We start from the raw sequence: 26593 nt of genomic DNA, 5'->3' as shown, positions 1-26593 counted from the left end.
AAGCTGAGGTGCAAGAGGGGGAGGGGCATGAGCGATGGAGATGCAGGTCCTGTGTATGAAGTTCTCAAAATTATATAGAATTATTTAATTAGAAAAAAAAAAACAAATCGAAGGTTGGTAGCCATACTGAGGCAGCACAGAAAGTGCACAGGAAATATGAGGACTAGTTCAACAAGTGATTCAAAGTATTATCCTAGATTACAGGAGAAATTGTGAATAATTGGGGGAAGTTGTTACAGCTGAGAAAGAAGTGTGACACTGTAGACACAGACGCAGGCTCCTTGAAATGTTTGCTTTAGACCGTCAGTCTTGTTGACCCCTTGGGCTCAGCAGGTGATCCCTAGTGAGCAGCAAACATTTATTGACTGAATAAATGGTCCTTTTTATTCAGGGAGGACCAGAAGCTGGGAGTAAACCTCAAATCTGACTTTCAGCAATGAGCCCTCTAGGGGACAGAAGGCAGTAGGTAGGGGAGGTGCACCCTAGTTGACAATCCTGGGAAAGAAAGCACAGAGCATGCAAAAGTCCCTTGGTCCTTCCTTAACCGTGCGGGGGCAGGAATGCCGCACCTGCCTTAGAGGCGAGCTCCTTCGCTGCAAAGACGGTCACGTGATTCCAGCACGCCCGGTCAGGAGGGGCCTGGTTGGCTAGCCTGTCTGATTGGCTGAGTTCTGGACATGTGACCAATCAGGCCCACAGATCAGTACTTAACAGTTGGTGCGAGGCAGTTGAGACAGTTGGTGACCAGTTTGTTAGGGACTTCTGAAACGGCTTGCCAAGGCGGTGTGTGACGCCATGATTTCCAGAGACGTGCTCCCGGTCTACTCGACACCCAGGTACAGCGTGCTCTCCTGCTGTCTTCAGTCAGTAGTCTTGCTTTCATGGGGCCTTCGCCTTGCTGTCTCTGCGTGTCCGAACCGCATTGGTTTGGGTTTCAGGTATTGACCCCTTTTCCACTGCCTGGTTAGTAGAGAAATCAGGGCTGCTGGAGCCTGTATTCTGAATCACCCAGGACTCTATGCAGCCATTTCTGGACTGTGAGGTTGACTGAGACACCTTGCTCCCTGCCCAGCACTCTGGTCCATCGGAGGGAAACAGACCCTGCCCTCTTTCATGTTTCTGTGGTCCCCCTTTATGTTCAGGCTCCCGCAAAGCCTCCAGATTCTGCATAGGAGAGAAAATAAGCTGCATTTGTCTTTAGAGACTTGGCTTGTCACATATAAAACTATCACCTTTAGCTCCACCTACTTTCTGGAAAATGACAAAAATGTCATTCTTAAGAGCGGGTGCAATTTTGCATTGTATACTCTGTATGCTTTATCTGTATATTTCAAACTGAGCTACTGTTCTTGAATGAACTTCTCTTGATATGGACATGGCCTTTAAATGTGTTGCTGAACTAGTGTGAAGTATCAAGCACTCTCATTAAGGTTTGTCACGTCAATTACATCAAAATATTGCTGCATAATAGTTTCATGGAAGATTTTATAAAATTCTGTTTGGTGTGTGCATCCATGTGATGGTCAGAGGACATAGTGTGGGCTCAGTTCTCTCTTTCCGCCGTGTGAGTCCCAGGAGTGAGGCTCGGGTCTGGCAGGGAGCAGCCGTGCCCCACAGAGGCTGCCTGCTTTCCCTGTGTCTAGTTTTGGTTCCAGAGTAACACGGGCTTTGTAGGACATGTTGGGAAGTGTTCCTCCCCTTCTGTTTTTATGGAATTCTTTGAGGACGTTACTGTTAATTCCTCTGTAAATGTCTGGTAGAAGCCATCCACGGGTATGTTTGGCCTTGGCGTTTTTGTTGGTAGTTGAAATCTCTCAGCTTCATTGCTTGTTATTGACCTATTCAATTCAGGCATTTTATACGCATTTAGAAATTGGTCTTTTTCTCCCTGTTTTACAGTTTATTGCAGTATAAGCTTTCTAAATCAGCCCTAATGGTTCTTAGAGCCTTGCTGTAAAATCTCCTTCATTTGTCTCTGTGTCTTCTCATTTGATTAGTTTTGGGGTCAGTTTTGATCTTCCTTTTCAACAACCAAGCTTTTGTTTTGTTCTTCATCGCCTCTTTGATTAGGGTCAGCTCTCATCTTCAGCTTGTTTTAGCAGCTACTGCTTTGGGGTTTAGTTCTTATTTTCCTGTGGCCCTGGCCCGCGTTGTGAGACCATCTCACATCTCTCTCACTTTTCCATGTAGCAATTGCAAGCTGTAAACCTTCCTCCTAGCCCTGCTTCTCATTGTCTTTAATCTGGTTTTGTCAGTTGGTGTTAGGACAGATTCTCAAGCAACTTGCAGGCAAAAGAAGAGGTGGGTGACGATGTAGCTGGACCTGGAGGCCAATTCTTCCAAAGAGATGACTCGTATGGGTGATTGTATCTTCCTCAGGACCCAAGGCAATAGCAGCTTTACAGAGGTGGGCCACCTCCACACACAGGTGCAGACTGAGAAAAATGACTCCGACGACAGGATTAAAATTAGCACTATTAGGTCCTGGACCACCCAAACATCATCAAGCTGTTCTACATTGTCGAAACCAAAGAGCACATCTACATGGTGATGGATCATACTGCTGGGGATATCTGGTGAATCACATTGAGAAGGTAGGCTGTTTGCAGGAGGAGCAGGCTCACCGCATCTTTACACATGGTGCGTGCCGTTAACTACTGCCAGGAGAACAGTGTTGCACGTAGGGACATCAAACCAGACAACGTCCTGCTGGATGGCAAAGGAAGTGTCAGACTGTGTGACTTTGGCCTGGCCATCAAAGTCACCTGTGGGCAGGAGTTCAAAGGTTGTGGTATGGTGTGTGGTGTGGTGAGGCCTGATATCCAGTGTGTGACAGAGATGGGCCATCCAGCTGGATCTGATCATTGCACTGTGTTGGCAGGTACAGTGAGATGGTGTGAGCAGCAGGGCCTGGTACCTAGAAATGTGTGTGTGCTGTGCTTGCACCCCCATGTTAACAGCCAACATACAATGTTAGTTTAAGGACATGTAGGACACTCACTATGTAGATTTCTAGACAGAAGGCCTGGGTAGACAGCATCTCTTCTGCTATCCCTATACACAATGCTAGGTACCAGATCCTGCTAGAGAACCTCAAACCCCATTGCTGCCTGGGATACAATGACAGGTCTCAAGCCCCGCTGGACACTCCTGTCAATGACCCATATAACCTGCTAGCTTACTGCTGGATACCTCATGTTCTGACATGTATCACCAGGCAGATGCACTGCCGGACACCACTGCCATGCTACCTTACGCGTGCTGCTAGGTGCCAGGCCCTGCTGAACAACCTCCCATTGCCTCAAATCCACTAAGTATTAGTCCATTCGTGACTTCCCACTAACCTCCACATTAACGGGTAGGTATTGGGCCCTGCTGGACAAGCCCCCAATATATACATCACATGCATTTCTGGGTACTGGATTCTAAATGATCCCTGCAAAAATCCCACATTAACTGGTAGGCATCAGGCCATGTTGGCTACTCCCTGCACTGTACCAACAACACACTGTCCTTCTGGTCCCTGCTTGACAGCCTCACACTAATGAAGCGCACATTCACTGCTATGTCAGGACCGGCTTGGATATCAGCCGCTCTCACGGATCTACTACAGTGTAGATCTACTACTATCAGGCCTTGCTGGACACTCCTTGACCTGTCACCCACTGTACGCTGCTCTGTGTTAGGCCCTGCTGGATACCCCATGACACCAACCAGTATAAACTTGCTGGACGTCCCCTCACTCAGTCTTCCTGCTCAGCACACAAAGCTAGGTGAGTTCCTACAGCACACACCCTCACCTTGCTGCTGTGTCTGAGATCCTGGTGGACACACTCAACTGTCCCCCCAACACTGTTAATGAGGCTTTCCTGGAAACACCCCCAACCTACTACAGTATTACTTATCAGGCCTTGATAGACACCCCTTCATCTCCACCACCTAACATACTGTAACACCTACTTTCTACTTCCTCTACTGCTTCCCAATGATATACAGTGGTATCAGGCCTGCTGGACACCCCAATGCCTCTGCGACCACAAATCCACTTCTAGGTATCAGGCTCCATTTAACGCCCCACCCATCATAAACTGTTAGTTATCAGAGTGTATTGGAAGCTTCTCCTCCTGCTGCACTGCACAGAATTGCCAGGGATTGGCCCGGCAGTTTACCCTTCCTCTGCTGATACCCAGCCTACATTGCAGGCTTCATGTTCTGCTATTTCCTCCCCCAGCCTCAGAATGTGCTGTGTATCAGGCCTAAAGCTAGTCATCAGGCCATGATGGACATTACGGCCACGGCTGCTGCAGCGGCACATACAGGGCCGTGTGTCAGCTTCCATCCCACATGGCATGCTAGGTTCAGACCAGGATAGACACACACCTCCTTCCTGTGTGCACTTCTGCCCAGCATACACTGCTACTTTTCCGGGCCCTGCTAGGTATCCGCTGCCACATAAAAGCTGTGTTATCAGCCAAGTTGCTTGCCAGTGCAGGCTACAACCATACATACCATGCTAGGATCAGCCTTTCCCGACACCTCACCATTTGACTGCCCATATACAGTAGTAGGCAGTGGCGGTCGGTGTTCAGTACAACTGGAAATTCGAAGTGCCTTGGGGCAGCCGTGTGGGTGGAGGAAGTAGGGCTTATTGAGCAGGATCTGACACAACATATGGATCTGGACTGGAGGGTTCAGAAGAGTTCGATACATGGTAGCACATGCAGGGCTGGGGCTGTGGAAGGGTGTCCAGCAAGGCCTGAAGCCACACAGTATGTTTTAGGCTTTAGTGACTGGGGATGCTGTATCCAGGAGGGTTCTATACCTAGTAGTGCATGGGTGCCTTCAGCAGCAGGCGGGGTTGGTACTTAGTAAGGCATGTGGTGGAGTAAGCGCCAGATGCCAGGTTGTTTCCTGAGGGACAGCAGGGAGATGTCCAGCAGTGTCTTAAGAGCAGACAGCGTAGGTTGGGTGGCAGCAGTTGGGAGCAGTCTCGGTCCAGCACGACCTGACACATAGTAGGCGTGTGTGGGATGTCAGGAAGTGTCCAGGAGGGCTTGATACCTAACAGTGTATGCAGGGCTCCAGGGGGTTATCCAGCAGGGGGTCGTATACTAATAGTATAATTGGAGCAGTGATGGTGGTGGTGTGGTGGTTGGTATTATCAGACAGGACCTGGTGTGAGTGAGTGTGTGTGTGTGTGTGTGTGTGTGTGTGTGTGTGTGTATCGAGTGTGGAGGGCAGAGGGTGTGCTTCAGGGCCTTATACCTAGCCGTGAATGTGAACCTAGGGGTGTGTATTTTAGGTTGTAATATATTTTGGATTATGGCAGAGAATATATCTTCTAGATATTGGGCACTGCTGTATCGCCCCTCACATCCCCATATACACAGGTATCAGGCTGTGTAGCTGCACCTGCAGCTTTGCCCCCTGAACACTGGTGTTGGAAACCCCACACTGTCAGCATCTTTGCACATGTTTTGTGGGGAATCAGACCCTGGTGGATGCCACTTTGTGCTCTCTCCCTTGCTCCATATACTGTGCTGGACATCAGACTCTGGACAAGCTACCCCATTTCTGCAAAACAAAAACAAAATCCCAAACTGTTTCTCAGGTCAGGCTATACAGGACCCTGTCTGTCCACTCCCCATCTAAACTTGTTAGTAGCCAGCCTTTCTGGGCACTGCAGCATCATATCGTACACACTGCTACATAGAAGGAACTGACGGTACCTTGTCCCTAGGCTGCCATCTCACTTATTCTACTTGTTAGAGCCCACTGGTCATGCCTAGCCCCCAGCCACCCACATACATGGTCCTGATACCACTGGACTGCTAGAAGTCAGAGTCTATGGAGCTTTGACTGAGGGGACAGGCCTTGCTGGACATCCCCCTTCCCTGGCAGGCCACATACACTGGAAGACATCAACTCATGCTGCATCCCTGGGCACAGAATCCTTCCAGGAATCAGGCCCTGCCGGTCCCTACCCCACACAAGCTGGTAGATACCCGCTCCTACTGGACACCACTCTGCAGCGCTGTTAGGACACAGATGCTGCTGGGGTCCTACCCATACTTCATGTATTGGACTAGGTATCAGGCCATTGTGGACACATTCCCTCCCTGTCCTCATCACCCATAAATATTCTTCCATGTTTCAGACTACGCTGGTAGACCCACGGTGCCTCACCCCACATGCAGTGTTGGGTATCACATCCTTCTGGAGGCCTCACCTCATGTCAATTGCTAGGAGTTGGGCCTGCTGGACCCTTGACTCACACTCCAGGCGCACTGCTAAGGTTTAGTTCTGTTGACACTTGACTCCCAGACTTAGGATACTTCGAGGAATCAGGCCACACAGGACACCATTCCTCCTGACCACTGTATTATGCATGGTATCATGAACCACTGGACCTGCTTCCCACACACAGTGTTCAGGGACAGGCCCTGTGGGACACGTGTTCTCCCCTTCCCCCATCATTGCCATCTGCATACATGACTAGTTTTTAAGTCTGTTGGATACTCTCCTGCCATTTCCCCATATAAACTCATTCAGCCAGCTGCCCAAGTTGTCCCATTTACAGTAGATATCAGACCCTATTGGACATTGTCCATCTCACACCCACTGCTCAGTATCAGACCCTCCAGTGCCTACAGCCACCTCACATCCACCACTAGGTATCAGATCCGGCTGGACACCCCCGGTCATTGTCACATATAGATACCTAAGAATTAGGCCCTGCTGGACAACCCACCCCAGACCACCACCTTGTGTCCCCTGCTGTCTTGGGACTTGGTACACACCCTCTGATGAGCGCTTCTCTCCTTCCCTCAAAGCTCCATTCCTAGCCGTGTGTGTGACCACCAGCTGGGTGTGGAGGTGTCAGCAGTGTTTGCCCTGCTGGTCCTCATATCTGAGGACTCATGTGGGACAGGAAGGAAGGGAGTGTCTTCCAGACATGTCTGTTGGGCAGTGGCAAGGGGCAGTGCCCATGTATGCCTTGTCCTGTCAATACTGTCATATGCTTTCTGCTCAGTAAGAAAGCACGCTTGCTGTAACACATTGAACACACACGGAGCACGGTCGAGCCTGCCGATATGTTTGGCAGTCTCCTAAGTACTTAGGTTGCATGGCATGTATGCAGAGTTTGCTTTCCTGGCCTTCTCAGTATGAAGGTGAACATTCTGTGATCAGGTAGAGGAAGCTGCAGTCTCTGGACTTCGCCCTCAGAATTCCGCATACGCAGATTCCTGAGGAGAGCTTTGCCACCTCTCTTCGACCTGGCCTGGGTAATGGCTTTTCCTGGTCCACAATGCATTTCCAACAAGGGTTAGGGGATGCTGTCGATACTGCTCAGGGCTACTCAGTACTGAGGAAGTGCAGTGATTTGAATTCACTAGCAGTCTCTTTCCTGTGTCTTTCTCCTTTCAAGTGGCAGAAGAGAAAGGGCCCGTCTCTGTGGTTGTTGAAGCGTGAGGAACAGAGATCAGCCTGGCATGGCTGGCTTTCGGGAAGAAGCCAGGCCAGAGCTCCATGGGCACAAGTTCCTGCACTGTCCGTCCAGTTGCTGGGTTTTAGCTACGCTTCCTGCTCCTTCAGCTTCCCGTAACACCAGCTATGATACTTTGGTCAAGCTGGTTAACCATGGCGCCATTATCCCAGCTCCTGACCTATATTTCCATCATGTTCTGGAATCTTGACCACCATCAGGTGAGCCACCCATGGGAACCAGGACCCTTTGGCCCCATTTACATTTTTATAAGGCAGAAAGGTCATGTCCTCTCTTCCCTGGCAGATGCTCTAGCAAACTTCCTGAACAGGCTAAGACTGTTTCAGCTGAGTCTTTAGAAGTCAACACACACTTGTGCCTGTCCTCTAGATTTAATCACCCTAGGAAGGGCTGTTCTCCTGTCCCCCTTCCCAGGACACTTAATATGAGTATGGGGGACTTAGGGCATCCATCTCTCCTGCATGACTTTCACTGCTCCGCTGGAGCCACAGCCAGCTTAGCCCCTGCAGGTGACATGACAGATGCAGGACAGTAGAGGACAGCATGGCTGCTGCCTGTTGTGTGGGGCAGGCTACACTGACAGTTTAGAGCACATGGCAACACTAAGGACTCTCGCAGCGGTGAGTCAAAGACAAAATAATCAGGGTTGATACAAAAGAGAATAGAAAAGTTTATTACTTGAAGGAGATGAGGAGAGCATGGGTATCAAATTTAGGAGACTCTACCCTCCAATAAATAAAGCATGGGGTCTCTACTCGGGGAGCCTGTACATGTGGGTAGATGTGTGGATCTGTTCCTGAGCATGCTCTGTGGGGGAAGGCTCTAGGATCCCGAGTATGCTCAGTGTAGGAGTTCACTACACTCCTAAGCATGCTTAAGGAAGAGTTTAATACAGTCCTGGGCATGCTCAGTAAAGTTCATACAGCACACACTTTAGAAACCTAAATGACAGACAGAAATGCCGGTCTTTTTTTTTTAATATTTATTTATTATGTATACAATGTTCTGTCTGTGTGTGTTCCTGCAGGCCAGGACAGGGCACCAGACCTCATTACAGATGGTTGTGAGCCACCATGTGGTTGCTGGGAATTGAACTTAGGACCTTTGGAAGAGCAGGCAATGCTCTTAACCGCTGAGCCATCTCTCCATCCCCGGCAATGCTCATCTTTTTGTGCAGTATTGTTGCTAAAACCAGGAGACAGGTCGTTTTGAAGGTATCTGCTCCAGAAGGGGCGTGCCTCACAGTGTGGCTAAGAATGCCACACTGAGACTTGTTGCCAGCCCTTGGGCACAAGGCATACATGGAACTGTTTGAAGTAGGAAGCCATTTCGTCTAGACTTCATGTTCAAATATTGCTGGGAAGTTGTATCCAATTCACTCAGTTCAGGCAGAAGCCATTTGATGAAAAGGATATAGACTAACATAGTTTCTTTCCCTCTGGCCTTCATGTCTGATATCCTTCCTCTAAACCAGTGATTTTTCAACCCTCCTAATGTTGCAACCCTTTAATACATTCCTCAGGTTGTGGTGCCCCCAACCATAAAATTATTTCATGCTACTTCATAACTGTAATTTTTCTGCTGTTCTGAATCTTAATGTAAGCATCTGTGATCTATGACCCCCTCCCAAAGGCGTCACAACCCACAGGTTGCGAACCCTGCTTTGTACTGTCTCTGTTGATTTCTGTTCCCACTTTGGGAGATGAGAGCCTGGCGTCCAGTGGAGGTGTGCTGCTCACATCACAGCCTTAAGGCTCACGATGGCGCTTCTGTCATCGAGATGATGGGCCAGTTGCGCTGCTGCAGTGTGACGGTGCAGGGTTTTCCCCAGGTCCCTGAGTGGAGCCTCTGTGCATGTGCTGGACAGATGGTGCACTGCGGGTGCTTGTTATTCTAAGACACACTACATGTTCTGTGTTAGACAGGAGGCTAGTTCCTGGAGGGAACGACGCACACGGCCCCTAAATAGAACCCAAAGAGTAAGAGTTGGGCGTCAAGATGTCAGGGTAATGGTATCAGTCCACTGCTGGTCAATGTTAGATTCCTGTCTAAGCAGGATGCAAAGACGGTGGTGGACTGTGAAACAGGACCCATAGAATAATAAGTGGCATTGGTTGGCTGGCTGGGACAGCTTCAATTTCCTTCAGGTAATTCCTGGCCAGGGGAGTATATTCAGAATACTAATACCCTTTCCTCTAATAATCTTTTAAATTACGGGTATATTTAGACCCCTATTCATATTTTTGCATTATATATATGTATAATATACATAATTACATACAGATATTTAGACTTAATTTATGGTAAAATGGGCTTTTAAGAGAAGCATACCTCTCTGTCCTTTATGTGCCCACTCTGAGGGAGGGAGGTACAGGAAAAGGTAACAGGAACAAGAGAAATGAGTCTGCTAGGTCCACTTTTTTTCTTTTTTTTTTTTTTTGAGACAGGGTTTCTCTTTTTCTCTGTAGCTTTGGAGCCTGTCCTGGAACTAGCTCTTGTAGACCAGGCTGACCTAAAATTTGCAGAGATCCTCCCACCTCTGCCTCCTGAGTGCTGGGATTAAAGGCGTATGCCATCTCCACCTGCCCCCCCCCCTTTTTTAATAGTGTCTTCTCTTTTCCTTGCTTGCTCATCTTGATCTTACACTATGTCTCATCTGAACTCCTCTCTTTTGGGGAGCACAGGAACCCAAACTACTGTTGGGTGGAGAGCAGAGACACCTGGAGCCCTCTCCATAACACTTGTGCTCTGTTTCATACATCCAGGCTCTAATGATGTACCCAGACTTATTTCACATTAATAGTAATCTAGCTTTGATAAAATAGAGAAACTGCTTCACCACAGCTGCTAGTTTCTCCATCTCTGTGCCATGATGGCCGCCTGTATTACATCTCTGTGATGGAAACCCACCGACACATTGTTTTAATGCTTTATATCACAGTAAGCCCTCCTGAATGTGTTGATTTCTATGCAGACTTTATTCCTGTGTACTTTCCCTTCCACTCTGAAAAGACTTCCTTAGTATTTATTATGAGGCAGGCTTGCTAGCTGTAAATTCTTTATCTGAGAATGCTTTTATACTCACTTCATATCGGAAGGGCAATTCGGCTGTTTATAGATTTCTTCTGTTATGCTGTGTATTTTTTTGAGACTAGTAAATTTTAATTAACACAATTATCTAGTTCTTATCTGCAGAATTTCTGCTTGGTTCTTCTTAGTTTATCTTATTTTTTTCTGGCCTTAATTTTATTATTATCCTATTCCTATGTAGCAATTTTACTGCAGTGGATGCTCTTCACCAGAATGACGATTACCTGACACCAAGTCACCTTTCCCCTCTGCCCCCAGTGCTAGGGTACAGGCATGTGTGGCTCTAGCAAGCTTTTTACAAGGATGGTGGGGACCCAAAAGAAGCATACACATTGGGTTCCCTTATCCACAGAGCTGTCTCCTCAGTCTTCCAAAATACTCTTTTTTTCCCCTTTGAAACAGAATCTCACTGTGTAGACCTGACTCTTCTGGAACTTACTGTGTAGACCAGACTAAACTGTAGCTCACAGAGGTCTGCCTGCCTCTGTGTACTGGTGACCTGTCTGGATGAGTTCACCAGAAATGGAAGAGGCCTTCACTGTCTGCTTGAACCATACTAAGTTCATATCCACCACCCCTTCGTTTCTTATTAAGGTAAACTTCAACATCCTGACTTTAATTCTCCTCCCTTGGCTCTCGTTCTAAATCCTACCTCTGACCTCTCTGTGAGGGCAGAGTTGTTTGCGTTTCCACATTATTACCAGGTGAGCAGCAAAGAAGAAAACTTCTAGAAAAATGAACTTCTGCAAGACAACCAGAAAGTGTTGACAGTGGTGCCTTAGTCTAGCAGTCTTCGACTCTTCTGAAAGATGACCCCGGCTTCTCTGTGGCTCCCCCGGGCGTTGGCCACGGTGCCTGCAGTTTGCCGGTTCTGCTTGGGTGTCTGCTTTAGTCACTTTCCCTCATCCATTTCTGCAGCTGCTCCCTAGGTTGTCTCAGCTCGCGTTCCCCTTTCAGCAGTGAGCATCCCTTTACTGAAAACAACTGTTTTTATATTCAGATTAGCAGTGTAAATTTTTTTTTTCCTGATTATACTCTGGATGTCACTGATGAGGCACACATGTGGGAAGAAATTCCCTTCCAGTCACCATGGCAGATGCTGTGGAATCAACTAAAAGAGGTTGAGTAAGCTGTCCTTTGTGAGAGTTATATTGTCAAAGAACACCTGCCTAAAGTAGCCATTTGGAGATGTAGAATACGGGTTACATTGCCAACTAGCTTTGGGCTGGAAGTGTATTGCAGAACTGGATTACCGGAGCCTGGGGATGCTCTCACGGCAGCAGCGCTAGGCAGGGCAATGAACAGCAGTTTCTATTAGTCACAGGGAATAAAAGAACCAGTACTGTGTACCGTGGGGAGCTGTTAACATGTCATATTATGTTTGTATCCTTGAATTGTTGTTGGCTCATCAGGCTATTGACCATAAGCCATTGCATTACTCCATATTGTGTCAACTAATTCTTTGGGACCAACCAGTTCTCTTCAACGCTAATTTTGGGTTTTTCTGTTTGCAGATGGAGTTGTCTGTATCTTAGTCATGCAGATGTACCTTCAACCTCTGAGTTCCTGGGATGTACAAAATGCCTGGGTGTGGTGGAGAGAGAGCTGTAAAGGATGTATCTGTCATGCTGTGCTGTCCGTGTGATTGGTGGTAGCAGTCACAGTACTGTGATATTTCTTTGACAGGCAATGAGATGTGCTGAGTCTTCATTGATGTCCACCTCCCTGAGAATCATTTGGCAGTCAAGTTGCTGCTGACTCTGCTGTGGGATAGTTGTGGGCTAGAATACCCTCGTCGGAATGTCACAATCGAAAGTCGACAGATCGCGCATTCCTACTGCAGCGTGCCCCTTTCATGTTGAGTAAGTACTACTAGGTATTAGATTAGGTAGGTTAACTATCTAAATAGCTGTGAACCAACATGTCTCTATTAAAGACTGAGACCTGGAAGGACCCCTTATACTGAGTAGAGTGTATGTAGGGTTGTTGGCTTGTGTACATGTCACAGAACACATTCAGAAGTGAGAGAACAATTCTGTAGAGTTGGTTCATTCCTTCCACATTTACGTGGATTCCATGATTATCACTTGCCTCCAACACTTTACCTGAGAAGCTGTCTTGCCTGACCCCTCACCACTTTTAAAGGCCCGCTGACTCTCATTATATTACACGGGGGACCAAACCTTAACATCCATTTGTAGGAGGGAATAAAAGACCCCCATATCATTTCTTAAAAATCACGGAATCATCTCAGTTGTGGAGTGAGGGCAATAAAGCAACAAATCAGGCGTGGCAGGGGCCGGAGAGACCATGTTAGGAAGAGATGGGTAAACCATGTGGGTGGTGAGGGGACTTAAGATAGGTGAGCCTGAAGTCTTGGCTGAGAGGGTGAGTTTCGCAGAAGATGGACTTTGAGATGAATTTGTAGAAAATGTGGTACGTTTACACAATGGAGTCCTACACAGCAGAGAAAAATAACAGCATCTTGACATTTTCAGGCAAATGTATGGAGCTAGAAAATATCATTTTGAGTGAGGTAACCCGGACCCAGAAAGACAGTTATCATATGTACTCACTCATAAGTAGTTTTTAAACATAAAGCAAAGAAGACTACCTACAAATCACAATCCCAGAGAACCTAGACAACAATGAGGACCCTAAGAAAGACATACATGGATCTAATCTACAAGGGAAGTAGAAAAAGATAAGACCTTCTGAGTAAATTGGGAGCATGGGGACCTTGGGAGAGGGTTGAAGGGGAGAGGAGAGGCAGAGAGGGGAGCAGAGAAAAATGTAGAATTCAATAGAAATCAATAATATATATAATATATAATAAGAAAATAAAACTACTTTTATAAGAGCATAAAATCTGACTTGTAAAATTCGGGTAGAGTTGCATATCTGCTGCCACTTCTCCTAGCGCAGTGGTTCTCAACCTTGCGAATGCTGCACCTCTTTATTACAGTTATTTTGTTGCTACCCCATAACTAATTTTTCTACTGCTATGAATCATAATGCAAATATCTTTGTTTTCCGATGGTCGTAGGCGACATCTGTGAAATGTGAAAAGGTTGTTCGACCCAAAGGGGTCACAACCCACAGGTTGAGAAATCACTGTTCGAGACTTGGCATTTGCTCATATGGCCCCGACTTGTCCTTCCTCTGAGAATTCTGGAGGCTGGCAGACTTGCTGGTACAGCTGTCTTTGCCCCTGTGGGAAGCTAAATCATGCATGTGCGCTTCTTCCAGGTGAAGTGGAAGATCTGGCTCCAAGGGACCAAAGTTTGGAGTAACTCCATGGACAGACAACCCCTGCCCACTCGGAAAGGTAAGCTGGAACAGCACTGACCTCCATCGTGGTGTTTCTGGAATACAGGCTGACTGCTTTGCCTTTGACTCTGGAAGTTGTACCTGTCTGACTCTTAGAGAGTAGGGTGATATGGCCTGGGCCACCCCGTTATTGGGCAGGTGAGATGCTTATCTGGAATTCTGTTTCTTGCCCGGAACAATGCCCACCCCTAGCATTCTTTAAACCATATACTTGAGAGTCAGGAGAATTGCCTATATACCAGATCAAGGTTACACCGTTTTCACCTGCATTTCTAAAGTCACATATATATCCTTAGCTCAGTCTTGCTAGTCAGATGCTTGCTAGCACAGCACTTGACGTTCTGTGGATGGTTTCCTTAGGAACCACTTGACATAGTTCTTGCCACATTTGACTTTGAATGACCTGGACAGGCCCTTGCCCTTCTCTCCTTCCTTCTTCCCTGTTTTTGCACTTCTCAAACCCCATTTCCCTGAGTGGAATCATTCATTTTCTCAGGACTTCTCTTACCACATAAGTACCGCTTTCCACCACAGGGCTCAGCAAAGCCATCAGAGCCCCAGCCTAGTCCCAAGAGCCCCGCCGCATCAACCTCTTTCCACCCTCCGGTAAACACAGTCTTTTCTGGCCTGGTGACTGGGCATGGAACAGTCTTTCTTATCCCTCATTCTGTCAGTATGCCTGTCCCTTCTTTGTCTTCTTCCAGTTTCTGATAGTTATGGGGACATCAGCCTGTGATAGCCAGTGTCCTTCAGGGCTTCCATGAGCTAGTCTGGCAGAAACTGAATCATCTCATACTGCTTCATGCATTGTAGTCTTTGTCCTGAGGCTGATGTATGACTCAGTTCTCTGCTTCGGTACTCAGAATGGTTCCTTCCACCTCATGTCTAGCCTCAGGGGCCAGGCCATGAGAGGCTTTGGAGGCTTAGAAGGCCTTCCCAACCCAAGCAGTTCAGAGACAGAACACTCCCTGCTCATCATGGCTCTCTGCTCTGCTCCATTTCTGAGTCTCACAGTGGCAAAGGGTCAGCTGGGTGTGTGGGTTTGTGAGAGAGCATGTTTCTAGACTGGGAGAGGTCCAGCTTTGATTCCCGGTGCTGCGAAAGTAGACACATTTCTACTCTGATATTTTTTATCCATTAGGACAGAGAACATTTTTGCAAGAAGGTGAAAGGTTTCCTCAGCATTTGGGGGCTGTTACTTCAGGAGAAGCTTGTTGGGTGTGATGTGCCCTAAATTTGCCATGAACCTATCATAGCTTTTCTATTAATTACTGTTTTTTTTTTTTAATTTAGTTCACAAACATCCAGCTGCCAGGGAGAAGCTTGAAGTCTGTCAGGCAGAGCCAACAAGGACACAGTGTCCTGCCAGGAGGGAGCCTGGAGAACACAGAGGACAGTAGGTAACCTGGACACCTCTGTCCTCTCCAAGTGTGGAAATTGGTCCTTGCAGGGAAAGAAGCCTGGCACTTGAGCAGCGTCGTTGGTCTGTCGCTGACTGTGAGGACCTTGCTTGCAGCCTTGCGGCTGTGGCTGGGGACCATCTGTTAACATCAGACTCTCTTCTCACAGGTTTTGAACAAAGGCATAGGGAAGCCATTACAAAAGAGGTGGGGTGGGGGTGGGGGCCATGCTTATATCCCTGGAAGACGTGTTTCGAGGAATGAAGAGACCAGGTGTGAAAACTGGAAGGGACACTAACTGTGTCAGTGTATATTAATTCAGTGTTTTCTGGCATATCATAACTGCAGTTTGTTCCTACTTCTAGTGAGTGATATGAATACAGCTCATTAGTGGCTTTTGAATGTGAAATCTAGTAGAAATGATTGCTCATGCCCGAACAGCTCCCTGTGAGCTTTGTGCCCTAGATAGGGCAGCATGAGCCCCAGTGTCCACTGTGGTACTGTTAGGCATGAGGTGAGACAGGACCCTTCCAGGGCATATCAAGGCACCTTTGACGTGTCCCTTCTCTTGCTTTCAGTTTCAGTATTACAGTACATATTGTCCATGCCCACAGATATTTCTGTCCATCGCTTGAGCATGAACTCTGTGACCTAAACCTGAGCAAGCTCAAGAATGTAATGTATTCTTCCCTGAGCATGCTTAGGCGTGCCCGTGAACTTCTTCAATGAGCGTGCTCAGAAGTGCAGTGACCCTCTTCACTGAGGATGCACAGCAGTGCAGTGTCCTCCTTTCCAGACCTATACATCTCGTAATAAGTCTGAAGTTCCCTGAATGGAGTCCCCTTGCTTTCTTTGAGAAGGCCATTGCTTTTCAGATGCCGCCTTGTTCTTCCAGCCCACTGCAAGTAGTCATCCTTTCTCCTCTCTTTATATCTCAACTTAGGCTTTGCTGCCACCAATATGAGAGCCCTTGGTGCTTAATCCAGGGCCCTTGTAGCTACCAGGGCTCTTGTAGCTGTATCCAGCAGCAGTAGTAGCAGCAGCAGCAGTAGCAGCAGCAGCAGCAGCAGCAGCAGCAGCAGTAGCAGCAGCAGCAGCAGCAGTAGTAGTAGCAGCAGTAGTAGTAGCAGCAGCAGCAGCAGCAGCAGCAGCAACTACAACAACAGCACAAATGTGATTTTTACATTTGTTCAGAATCAGATCCCAAGTGCAACCTAACCTGGCTGTGGCTCCCTCCATCAGAGCAAACAAGAAAGAGCTGTCCCACCTGGAGGATCTCAAGTTCCTCATTTCACGATAACAGTCACCTGGGACTGTTGGCAGGGCTAGTTGATGCTCCTCAGATGGTGAGCACCGTACATCCTTCTCCTGCCTCTGCTGAGACATTATCTTTATCTGCTCAGGAAGATTTTCTGGGATATTTGCGAGGGAAAAGAGGCCTGGGTGGGTGACCTTTTTACCCAAGGAAAACTAAACAGGGACCAAGTGGGGTGGTGTTCAATAGTCAGCCTCCCCAACTGTGGTAGCTCCTTAAGGGATATCAACCCTCAGGGATGCTCCAGGTGATCATGACCACAAAGTGATATCCTATTTAGCCACTCAAAAAAAAAAAAAAAAAAAAAAAAAAACGGAAACATTACTGTGTACCTACTCAGTGTCAATCCCGGATACCAGACGACTGTAGACCAGCTCGCGGGGCACCCATGCTCTGCTGCCTGTCGCCCTTGCATACCATTCTCACAGGATGGTGCTGTGGGTGCCAACTGAGGCATTCGTATTTTCGGCACCAGTGAAGTCAGCATGACATCCTGTGCTACCCATCCTCCCTAGAGTCATGTCATGGTGACAACCACAGAGACAAATGTGAACACCATAGGCATAGCGTCCTAGGATATCACCAGGAGTCAGACCCGTGTCACACTTCAGCTTTCAAGATCAACAAATGCAGGATCTAGAAGCTAAAATCAGGTGAGGAGTCAAACTGTGAAGGACCGAGAACACAACACTGCCGCCTGTCAACCCCAAGCAGGAGTCAGGAATCCCAAAGTTAAGAGGCTACAATGAAGGGAGAGGGCAGTGGGGCACCACAGGAAACCTGGTAGGCATAGCTGCCAAGATGGATGCACTTCTGTATTTTATCTTTGCTTCTTGAACGCCCTTTGCAAATAAAGCATCCTAACTTGTTATGGGGAATGCAACTTGTTATCTGCCACCTTAGAAGGACCAATCCCGCAGCATCACTCATATGTAGGAACCTGAGAAAGTTGAGCCAGACGCAGACAGCAGAGGACGCAACCAGAGGCTGTAGAGGGAGGAGGAGGGGCTGACAAAGGACCACAGGTTCTGAAGGAGGAGTCGGGAAGAGAGCTACAAATCAGTTGAACTACTCAGTGACTTTTCCATGTGTTTCTGCTTTGAAGAGGTAAAACGGAAAAGACCCAGTAGATGGCCACTTCATAGAGAGGGGGAGCTAGACAGACTCACAGATGCTGAAGGACAGAACACATTTGGTCAGATTACTGTGTGACTACTGAGTCAGGCCTTTTAGCCACAGTTGCTGGTGTGGCCACAGGCTGGGTCTGTGTGGAAGCATGTCTTTAGTGTCTTCACACACATCTGTTGCACAAGTGTGGAGAGGTCGCGTGCAGGACGGAAGAGAGTCGTGCTACAAGCACTGCTGCTACTGAGCTGTTTAAGGTTAGATGCTGCCAGAGTCTATTGTCAGGAGGTGCCAGGGCCACACAGACCGAGTTGAAGACTGAGGCAAGTCCTTCTGGTGTCTACCCAGGGGACACAAAGGAACGAGCTAAGAGCTGTACCTGCCCCTTTAGTTTCTCAACACCAGAAACAAACTTGGCTGTTCTCTGCAGGGGCTGTAGGCCGTAGCCTGAGGAATGCAGGGTTTGGAGGCCAGCTTGTCCATGTGCCTGGAATGTCCTTCTTCTTTTGTAGATGCTTATCCACATCTTGTACCATGTAGCCAGGGGTTCCTTGACATGGATGCCCGCAGTGACAAGTCATGGTAGTGATGGCCCAGAGAGCCATCCCCTGGCCTTCTCAATGAAGACACTAATGTGTGATTTCCTGGGGCTCTGGAACTCAGTCCAGGAGCCCATTCTATAAGACAGAACAATTTCTTCTATATCAGGCTCCCGAAGTCTGTGGGCTCCAGGGCTATCCCTTAAGCATTGCACTATACCAAGGCTCTACATGTGATTGGCAAGTCTGTCATAGTATCTGCCCACTAATACCTCTAAGGTTCTATAGCAAAGGGCACCACAAGCCTGCTCAGCCTCTTCCCAGACATGACTTTTGTGGCCAGTCTGAAATCACAGAGTTTGGCCCCTCCTCAGCTACAAGAACGTTCTTCAGATGAATGTTTTTGCGTGCTGTTTTGCTAGGAATGGATAGTGAATTGCCACCACAGAAAATGGGAACTGTCTCTTCTTCATGTGTACAGCCCAAGGCCTCTGTCAGGCTCACTAGAGCTCTTCCTGCCACATGTCTCATGATGACAAATAATGTTTGATGATATATCAATTCTGTGGAAAAGTTTGATGATGTTTGGGAGGTGTAGTGTTTTTATATGGTCTGCCTCAGTGATGTTGGAGGCACTGTTTTTGTTCTTGGTGAGCTCAGATCTTCAAAACTACTTGAATGTTCTATGCAGGCATGGCATGGCCAGCTGCATCTCTGCGAATGTTCCTTAGCCTAGGGTTACTAATATACTGTGATGATGTCTTTATTAGAGGGGCTAGACATTAGGTCCTGCTCCATTGCTCCCACCTTAATTTCTGGGAAGCGGCACCACCCACAGTGCTACATTTAAAAAGATTAATAGTAAGTAGATTCACCTCTAGACTTACAAGCTCCCTAGCCTCACGTTCTTAACCAGATATACAGTATCAAGTATGAATTTATTCCTGTGTAACAGGCTTTGAATCTAATAAAGTGGTTGCTTATCTTCCTAATATCTATGCCACTACCACACCCATTGCCCTATATTGTCAACTTGGTCACTATGATAACTCCTGGGGTTTATAGCTGGGCAGAACTTTTTGTGACTTTCTTTCCATTCTGGTTTGCTTCTCTTGCTGTGATAAAACACAGATGAAAAGCAACTTCCCTATTTCATCTCATCGTCTGCCACGTCCACAGCAGTGACTGCCGTGTAGTGACAAAATGCCTCTGCGCTGGTCTTTGCCTGCTGAAGGATTGGGGTTAGAGCTTCTTGGAGCGAAGCCCCTGGTGGTCCCCTGGCAATCAGTGGTCTAGATAGGACCTGATGCCTTAGGCATATCTCTTATCTGGAGATGGCCTTGAGAGCGAGCCCTCCTTACACCTTGCCTGATCTTTCTCTGTATTTCTTAATTTTCCTGTTTACAGCTGACCGCTTACCAAGAGATTAAAGTACGTCCTTGGCTCGGCTCCACCGTTCATTAAAGCAGTCCTTGAGGAACTGAAGTATGCCCCACGCCACATGAGCCTGGGAAACTTTATTAATTATGAAACAGAAACGGCTAAAGTTGATATGTTATGAGGGAATCATCATAGTGAATCAGATTTATAGAGAAAAGGAGAGTTAGAGAAAATTCCCCTTTATGGAAAGATTAGCTAGATCCCAGAAGCCCTGATGTCTTTATAGTAAGAAGGAAAGAAAGGAAATTATTGAAAACATGAGACTAGCTTTAATATATTGGTATAGGAACTATCATGAGAAAACTATTAGGGAATATGGAGCAAAGAATAAAAAACTATATAAATGGGAAGCTAAACACAGGACCCTGAGAACTAGTCTCCCACGGTAGAATGTAAATAATGGTGTGAGACAGAATTCTAAGAGACAAAACAAAACTAAAAGTCCTTGCCAACATCTTGAGCACGTAGAGAGGAGCACGTAGAGAGGAGCTCTATTTTGATTATGCTTTGCCTTGATTTATGTCTGGAACCCTGAGTGGGGTGATGCAGTGAGCCTGCCAAGTTCTTTGATCTGTTTTGTACAAAAACTGAAGCTTTGCAGAAGTAAAATTGCAGCAGATTTTCACTACCAGTGTGTCTGTCTGTCATTCCCTTGCGTCGTATCCTGGCTATCCTATCCTTCAACCCTGTCCTCCCGTGGATAGCAGTCTCACAGAGGGACGGTCCGTGGCAATCGTCCATTATCAGGGGACGCTAAGGCAGGAACTTAGGGCAGAAACTGAAGCAGAGACCATGGAGAAATACTGCCTACTGACTTGCCCCCAAGCTCAAGATGAGTTGCCTTTCTTATCTAGCGCAGGCCTACCTGGTAGCCTTCAGATAGCGCACATGGTGGGATGGATACCATCGACACCATTGAACAATTGAGAAATGACCAGAGGCCAATCTGTTTGAGGCCTTTCCCAGGTGACTCAGGTTTGTGTCGCGTTGGCAGCGGAGGCCGACGATGACACTCTCAGCAGCCCCTTTGCAGCTCTCAACACTGTGAAAGCCAGCCGTCCGGGAGGGAGCTTCCAGTTCAGTACCAGCTCGACTTCTTCAGATTCTGTGGCCAAGTGTGTGGTGTCTTCAGCAGTGAGGGTCTTACTATCAAGGTTTTGGGCAACCAAGAACCATAGTAATAACCTATATTGTTTGGGGACATCTTTGGGACCCCTTGACTGACAATTTTAGGGGAGGTATCCAAAACCGGGCACTGGGTGATCTTTTTATTTGGCAACTTCTGGCTTCTGAAAGAAGCATTATTCTCCATGTGGAGTAAGTTCATTTAAACTGGTGTGTGTGTGTGTGTGTGTGTGTGTGTGTGTAATTTAGGAAGCTATATGGCTCTTTCAATATCCTTAGTGTTATCTTCCCTCCAAACCTCCCTTATCCTTCCTCCTCTTTCTGCTTAAACCTCCTCTAGCTAGCTCCCCACCCCCACCATTACGATTATGCTAAATGGATAGAATATCAGATGGCCTTCTAAAGCCCTTTCTCTACCCAGGTCAGCTCTCCGTCCTCAGAACAAGTGTCAGTGGAGTGGCTACGAACAAGACATCTGTATCACACCCACTCCCACCACGGCTCAGGGAACATTGCGGAAGAGGAGGCGGGAAGATTGTAAGAGCCAGAGGTCAGGGAGAACGGGGTGTCTCCGGAACATGACAAGAATCACTGTACTCCAGCAGCTCTGGTTGCCTGCAAAGTCCCAACAAGATCAAGCCAATCAGCATTTCAGCATGGGGAGGGGAGGAGCAAGCAGCCCTCAGCCCCTGCTGACAGCTGATGACTGGTTGGGGAGGCAGAGTCGATTTTCTTTAGGGATGTGGGCCATGGTAGGTGGCCTTACACTCATATAAGAGCACCACTTGCTGGACAGGAAGTTGGCAGGAGGACTTGTGTGGTGGATCCAGGAGGAAATGGAGGGGGTAGGAGAGTAAATATGACAGGAAAACAATGTTTGCATGTATTAAATTCCCCCAATAAATTTTTTAAAAAATTGAAAACATGTCTAAGAGAGAAGTTTATAGCTATAAATTCCAACATCAAAAAATACTAAAAACTTAATGATAACTTGAAGAGAGACAAGAAACCCCCCCAACAAGGGATGACAAAAGCCAACAAAGGTCAGAGGTGGAAATGACAACATGAGAGGATCAAAGAAACAAAGAGCTGGCTATTGAAAAGGATGAGCAAAATTAATAAACCTTATCCAAAATAACCAAGACTGTAAGACACAAATTAGTAAAATCAGAGCTAGAAGGAGGTGACATTTTCACAGATACAACTAAAACCCCAAATTTACTTGGGAACATTCAGGGTTAAAGTGGGTTCGCCAAGGAGTTCTAGGGTAACTCCACATCCACATACTGATAGACAACATAGCATCTTTGCAGAATCACAGCTAGAGTCTCATAGTTAGCCATAAAAACAATGAAATTTTGTCATTTTCAGAAAAATACGTGGAACTGGAGTTGATGTTATGTGTAACAAGCCAGTTCCCCAGAAGCACAGAAAAGTTGATGGGATAAACATAAAAGCATGGGGAAGTGGGGGCATTAGTCACGTGAGAGAGACCTAATCAGAGCAGATGGGAACGACCCGCATGCAGTATCTGCATGTGTGGAAATGTTACAGTGAATTTCCTTATTCTGTACATTGAGTAGCAACTACATTTTTGAAGAGGAAAAGGAAACCAAAGTAAGAAATATTTTTTAAAAGATAAATGGGAAATATTAATGGATAAAAATGAAAATGAGCACAAATCAAACCCCAAACAAGAATTAGTTAAATAAAAATTTATAAGTTAACCCCTCTGGGTGAGAATAAGACCACTACCATAATTTTGATTCAAATTTGAAGCAAGCTTTAATTAAATACTGGCCAGGATGATGGACACTGGCAAGTCCATTCTGGGGTTCCCGGAAAGTGGTCACCAGTCACTCTTGGCCAGGTGATTATAAAAGCTAACCCACAGGTTACATACTTTCCACCTTTGTCTGGTTGGGGGCAAGAATACATCCTAATGTTCTTCCTGGCTCCCTGGGATCAAGCACATCTGGTGCATTTGGGGCACCAATTTTCTTTTAGGGAAGTGCAAATGTACTTGTTACCATATATGAACAACAACCTCCAGCATCTCAGGGCGGATCTGTCCTTGGGCAAGCATCCTACAGGTTAGAGGCTATTTTTGTTCCATGGATCTCTTAGGCACATTATTTAAAATTTAAAGCATATCTTTGGCTCTCACAAAACCTGAATATGAAACTCATGAGCCAAAATCACCAAACTAGGAAACAAACTTACTGTGTTGAGGTCAAAAGAGGTCAGCAATGTCCATTTCTAGAGATCAATAACTTCCAGCTTCTTCCAGTTCCAGTGTTGAAATCCAACCACTTTCCAGCCGTCCAACACCTTTGCAGCAATGTAAGCACAAAAACTGCTGCCCAGACAGCACCTCCATGGGCAGGTGCTGATAACCCCTCACAGTTACCCTTTGGAAGATCACAGCGAGAAACACTCCAGTCACAGCTGGGTGCAACCCAAAGTAGATTTCCCTCGCTTTCTGTACCTGGAGATTTAATTCCTTTCCACAGAGATGTGACCATATGTCTGACAAGAAGCAACTGAAGGCAGGAAGGGGGTCATTTTGGTCCAAGATTTCAGGAAAAGGCATGGTGGTTGTCTGGTCCATGAGACTGTTCTTCAGTGACAGGTTCCTGATAGAGAGTGGACCAAGGGATGAGAAAGAGAACGTAAGAAAGCGGGCACTGGGGAGGTCTTGCACAAACAATGTCTTACACCAAGTAAGTTAAGCACAGTATCTGAAATTACCTGGCTTCTTTCTATGACTGGCAGTTACATAGGGTCTATAGCAATGGCTTCTTTCCATGACTGGCAGTTACATAGGGTCTGTAGCTATGGCTTCTTTCCATGACTGGCAGTTACATAGGGTCTGTAGCTGTGGCTTCTTTCCATGACTGGCAGTTACATAGGGTCTGTAGCTATGGCTTCTTTCCACGACTGGCAGTTACATAGGGTCTATAGCAATGGCTTCTTTCCATAACTGGCAGTTATGTAGGGTCTGTAGTTACGGCTTCTTTCCATGACAGACAGCATTTTTAAATGGTGTCCTCCTTTACCGGTCCACCATTATGAACAGATTATGCATTTTACTGTTGTCTTAAAACCATTTTTTTTATTGATTCAATCTTTTAACTTTAAATTTGTTGCTTCTACTCCTATTTTCTTTCTTCTGCTTCCTGGTTTATCATGTTGTATTTTTCTAACTTCACTGCATGAACACTTTAATTTTTTTCTTTCTAAGGCAGACATTAACCACCACTTATTTCCCTGTTACCAATGATTTATCTGGCTCACAGTCATTCAGTTCTAATTCTTCATTTTCCTTGAGTTTACCTTTTAATTCGTGCACTATTTAGAAGCATACATTTTAATTCCCACATTTTGCAAATTATAAAAGTCTTAGAATGTTCTTCCCATTCATGACTTTACATATTGAAGCTTACATATTGTGCTGTGCAGCAGAATATGAATGCTTTCTGATACTCTGTACGTCTCTGAATACCACTAGAGCAACAGGTACTGGTTCCCCCTGCTTTGCACTTTTAGAACAACCAGAAGAGAAAGTCTTATATCCATGACTCCATATGCCAGAGGTCTGCTTTCTGGAGGCACTCACAGAGACTGAAGGAGGAAGTTTGTGGATGCTCAGTGTACAGTGAATTCTGAGACAGCACCCAGGGATCCAAGAAAACTAGCATCAGTACCCAGTCAGAGCAGTAGAACAAAAACAAGGGAGATGTTCCAGCACATTCTTGGAATGACAGCACCACATCCAGTGTAACGTGCTTTGCTGGTTAGTGTTTTGTCAAACTGATGCAAGGCATCTGGTAAGAGGAACCTGAGCCGAGAAGATGCCTCCATCCGATTGGCCTGTAGGCAAGTCTGGGGACATTTTCCTGATTAACGATAGATGTGGGAGGGCTCAGACCACTGTGGGCTGGGCCATCTCTGGGAAGGTGGTTTGCATGAAAGGAAGGCTGAGCTAGCAATGAAGGACAAGGCAGTCAGCAGCATTCCTCTCAAGCCCGTGCTTTGATTTCTGCCTCCAGTTTCCTGTCTTGAGCTCCTGCCCTGACTTCCCTGCATAATGAAATATAATCCATAAAATAGAATAAACCCTTTCCTCCCCAAGATGCCTTTGTTCACGGTGTTTATCACGGGAGTAGAAAGGTGACTAAAACTCTTGACTCGTGTGTTTTCTGACTCTGGGGTTCTCCTTCAGCACATGATGAAGAAATGGCATGCAGGGTTGGACCAATGGGCTAAAAGGAGAGACTACCTCTTCTTGATTCATTCCTCTTCTTGTCCTTATTGGGATCTTATTCCTGCCCTCATGAGGGAGATGTCACTGTTGTTAAGTGTCAGATTTCATCCTCATGTGCTTTTAAAACACATGTGTGTGTGAGAACATGACTGTTGGGGTAAATAAAGACCAAAGACACACCAAGGAAGGACTATGGCATGAAGGGTGGATGAGAATCAAAAATGAACCACTGATGAGTGCTGTCTTAACCACTGTAAATAGTTAATTTAATGATTAAATGATGCCAAAGGTCACAGGTTTGTGCAAAAAGCATCTTCTGTGATGTCACAGCTGAGGATTCAGAAAATGACTCAGAGTCTTGGCACAGAGCCAATACAAGTTGAGGGAGCTTAAGAAAACCCCGTGAACTAGCCCAGGGCCTACACCAAGTCATCTACAGGAGCCTCCTCTGAGCCCCATTTCTGATCTAGCCAAGGGTTGACTTATGTGTGAACACAGCCAGGCTAGCTGATGGGGCAGCCTGGCCAGGAGTCCATGAACAAGGGCCTCTTGCATCCCTCCCAGTGCACCTAGGCCTGAATAACTCCCTTCATCTGTGGATTAGAATGTGAAGCTACAGTCTTGGCTTAGAGGCATAGGCCCATAATCTCAGCCACAAGATAGTGGTGGCATTTCAATGCAGTGAATTCAAGGCCTACTAGCACAATTTAGGAAGACCCTGCCTCAAAAAGCAAAAGAATCTGGGGATATAGTTTGGAAGTGTAATGCTGGCCTAGCATACAGAGGTCTTCTGTTCAATTCCCAATAAAGAAAACAAATGAATGGATCTACAAAAGAGAGTCCACAGGAACAGGCTTCTCCTGTCCAGGGCATACCCTGTCAGAGAGCATCACATTTGCAACATGTAAGATGGGAGCTGGCTAATGGCCCCTCCAAATGTCAGGCCTTTCCTCCAAACTACCCACTCAAGAAGGCCCTGGCTAGCTGAGGGCTAGATTGATCTTGCCAGCCATGTCTTTAGGGGAGCAGCAAGTACTGCCAAAGAAAAATGCAATCACAGGCTAATTCTAGAAACTGGGTAATGGTCCACAGGGCTGAAGGCTGGGAAGGCTTTTGAGCACGCAGATAATAATAACATGTTCTACATAGTCCTTACAAGCAGAGAGACTTTATGAGGAGTGAGAACCCCAGGGGCTGCTAGTCTGCATTCTCCTAGGATCAGTGGATAAATCTGGAACACCTGGGCCTGCCCCTATGCACCCCCCCACAGCACAGCAACTCCAGGTTTTCCCTCATGATCTCCCTCCCTCCACAGAGCAACACAGGTGTCAGAATGAAAGTAACAGCCTGTGGAAATTTGAAAGGAAATGGCCTCCAAAGGGAGTGGCATATTAGGAGGTGTGGCTTTGTTGGAGGAAGTGTGTCACTGTGGAGGTGGGCTTTGAGGTCTCATAT

At 46.7% G+C, this 26593-nt stretch overlaps 1 long non-coding RNA gene across 4 annotated transcripts; it reads left to right on the top strand.

Moving 5' to 3' along the window:
• Positions 1–699: 699 nt before the first annotated feature.
• Positions 700–21760, top strand: LOC126502943 (uncharacterized). Of its 4 annotated transcripts, XR_007592109.1 has the most exons (7): positions 700–836; positions 2380–2594; positions 7430–7707; positions 11000–11191; positions 12284–12459; positions 13847–13925; positions 15221–21760. It is a non-coding gene; the product is annotated as an uncharacterized lncRNA (long non-coding RNA). The 4 variants fall into 4 exon arrangements; XR_007592108.1 differs by lacking the exon at positions 2380–2594 and having other exon boundaries at positions 724–836; XR_007592111.1 differs by lacking the exons at positions 2380–2594; positions 7430–7707 and having other exon boundaries at positions 724–836.
• The last annotated feature ends 4833 nt before the right edge of the window (positions 21761–26593 follow it).

The sequence above is a fragment of the Alexandromys fortis genome, unplaced genomic scaffold, assembly GCF_014885135.2.
Source record: "Alexandromys fortis isolate MF-2015 unplaced genomic scaffold, M_Fortis_MF-2015_v1.1 scaffold_1, whole genome shotgun sequence".
Taxonomy (NCBI): domain Eukaryota; kingdom Metazoa; phylum Chordata; class Mammalia; order Rodentia; family Cricetidae; genus Alexandromys; species Alexandromys fortis.
The sequence above is the reverse complement of the archived record's forward strand: the minus strand, read 5'-3'. Positions and strand labels throughout refer to the sequence as shown.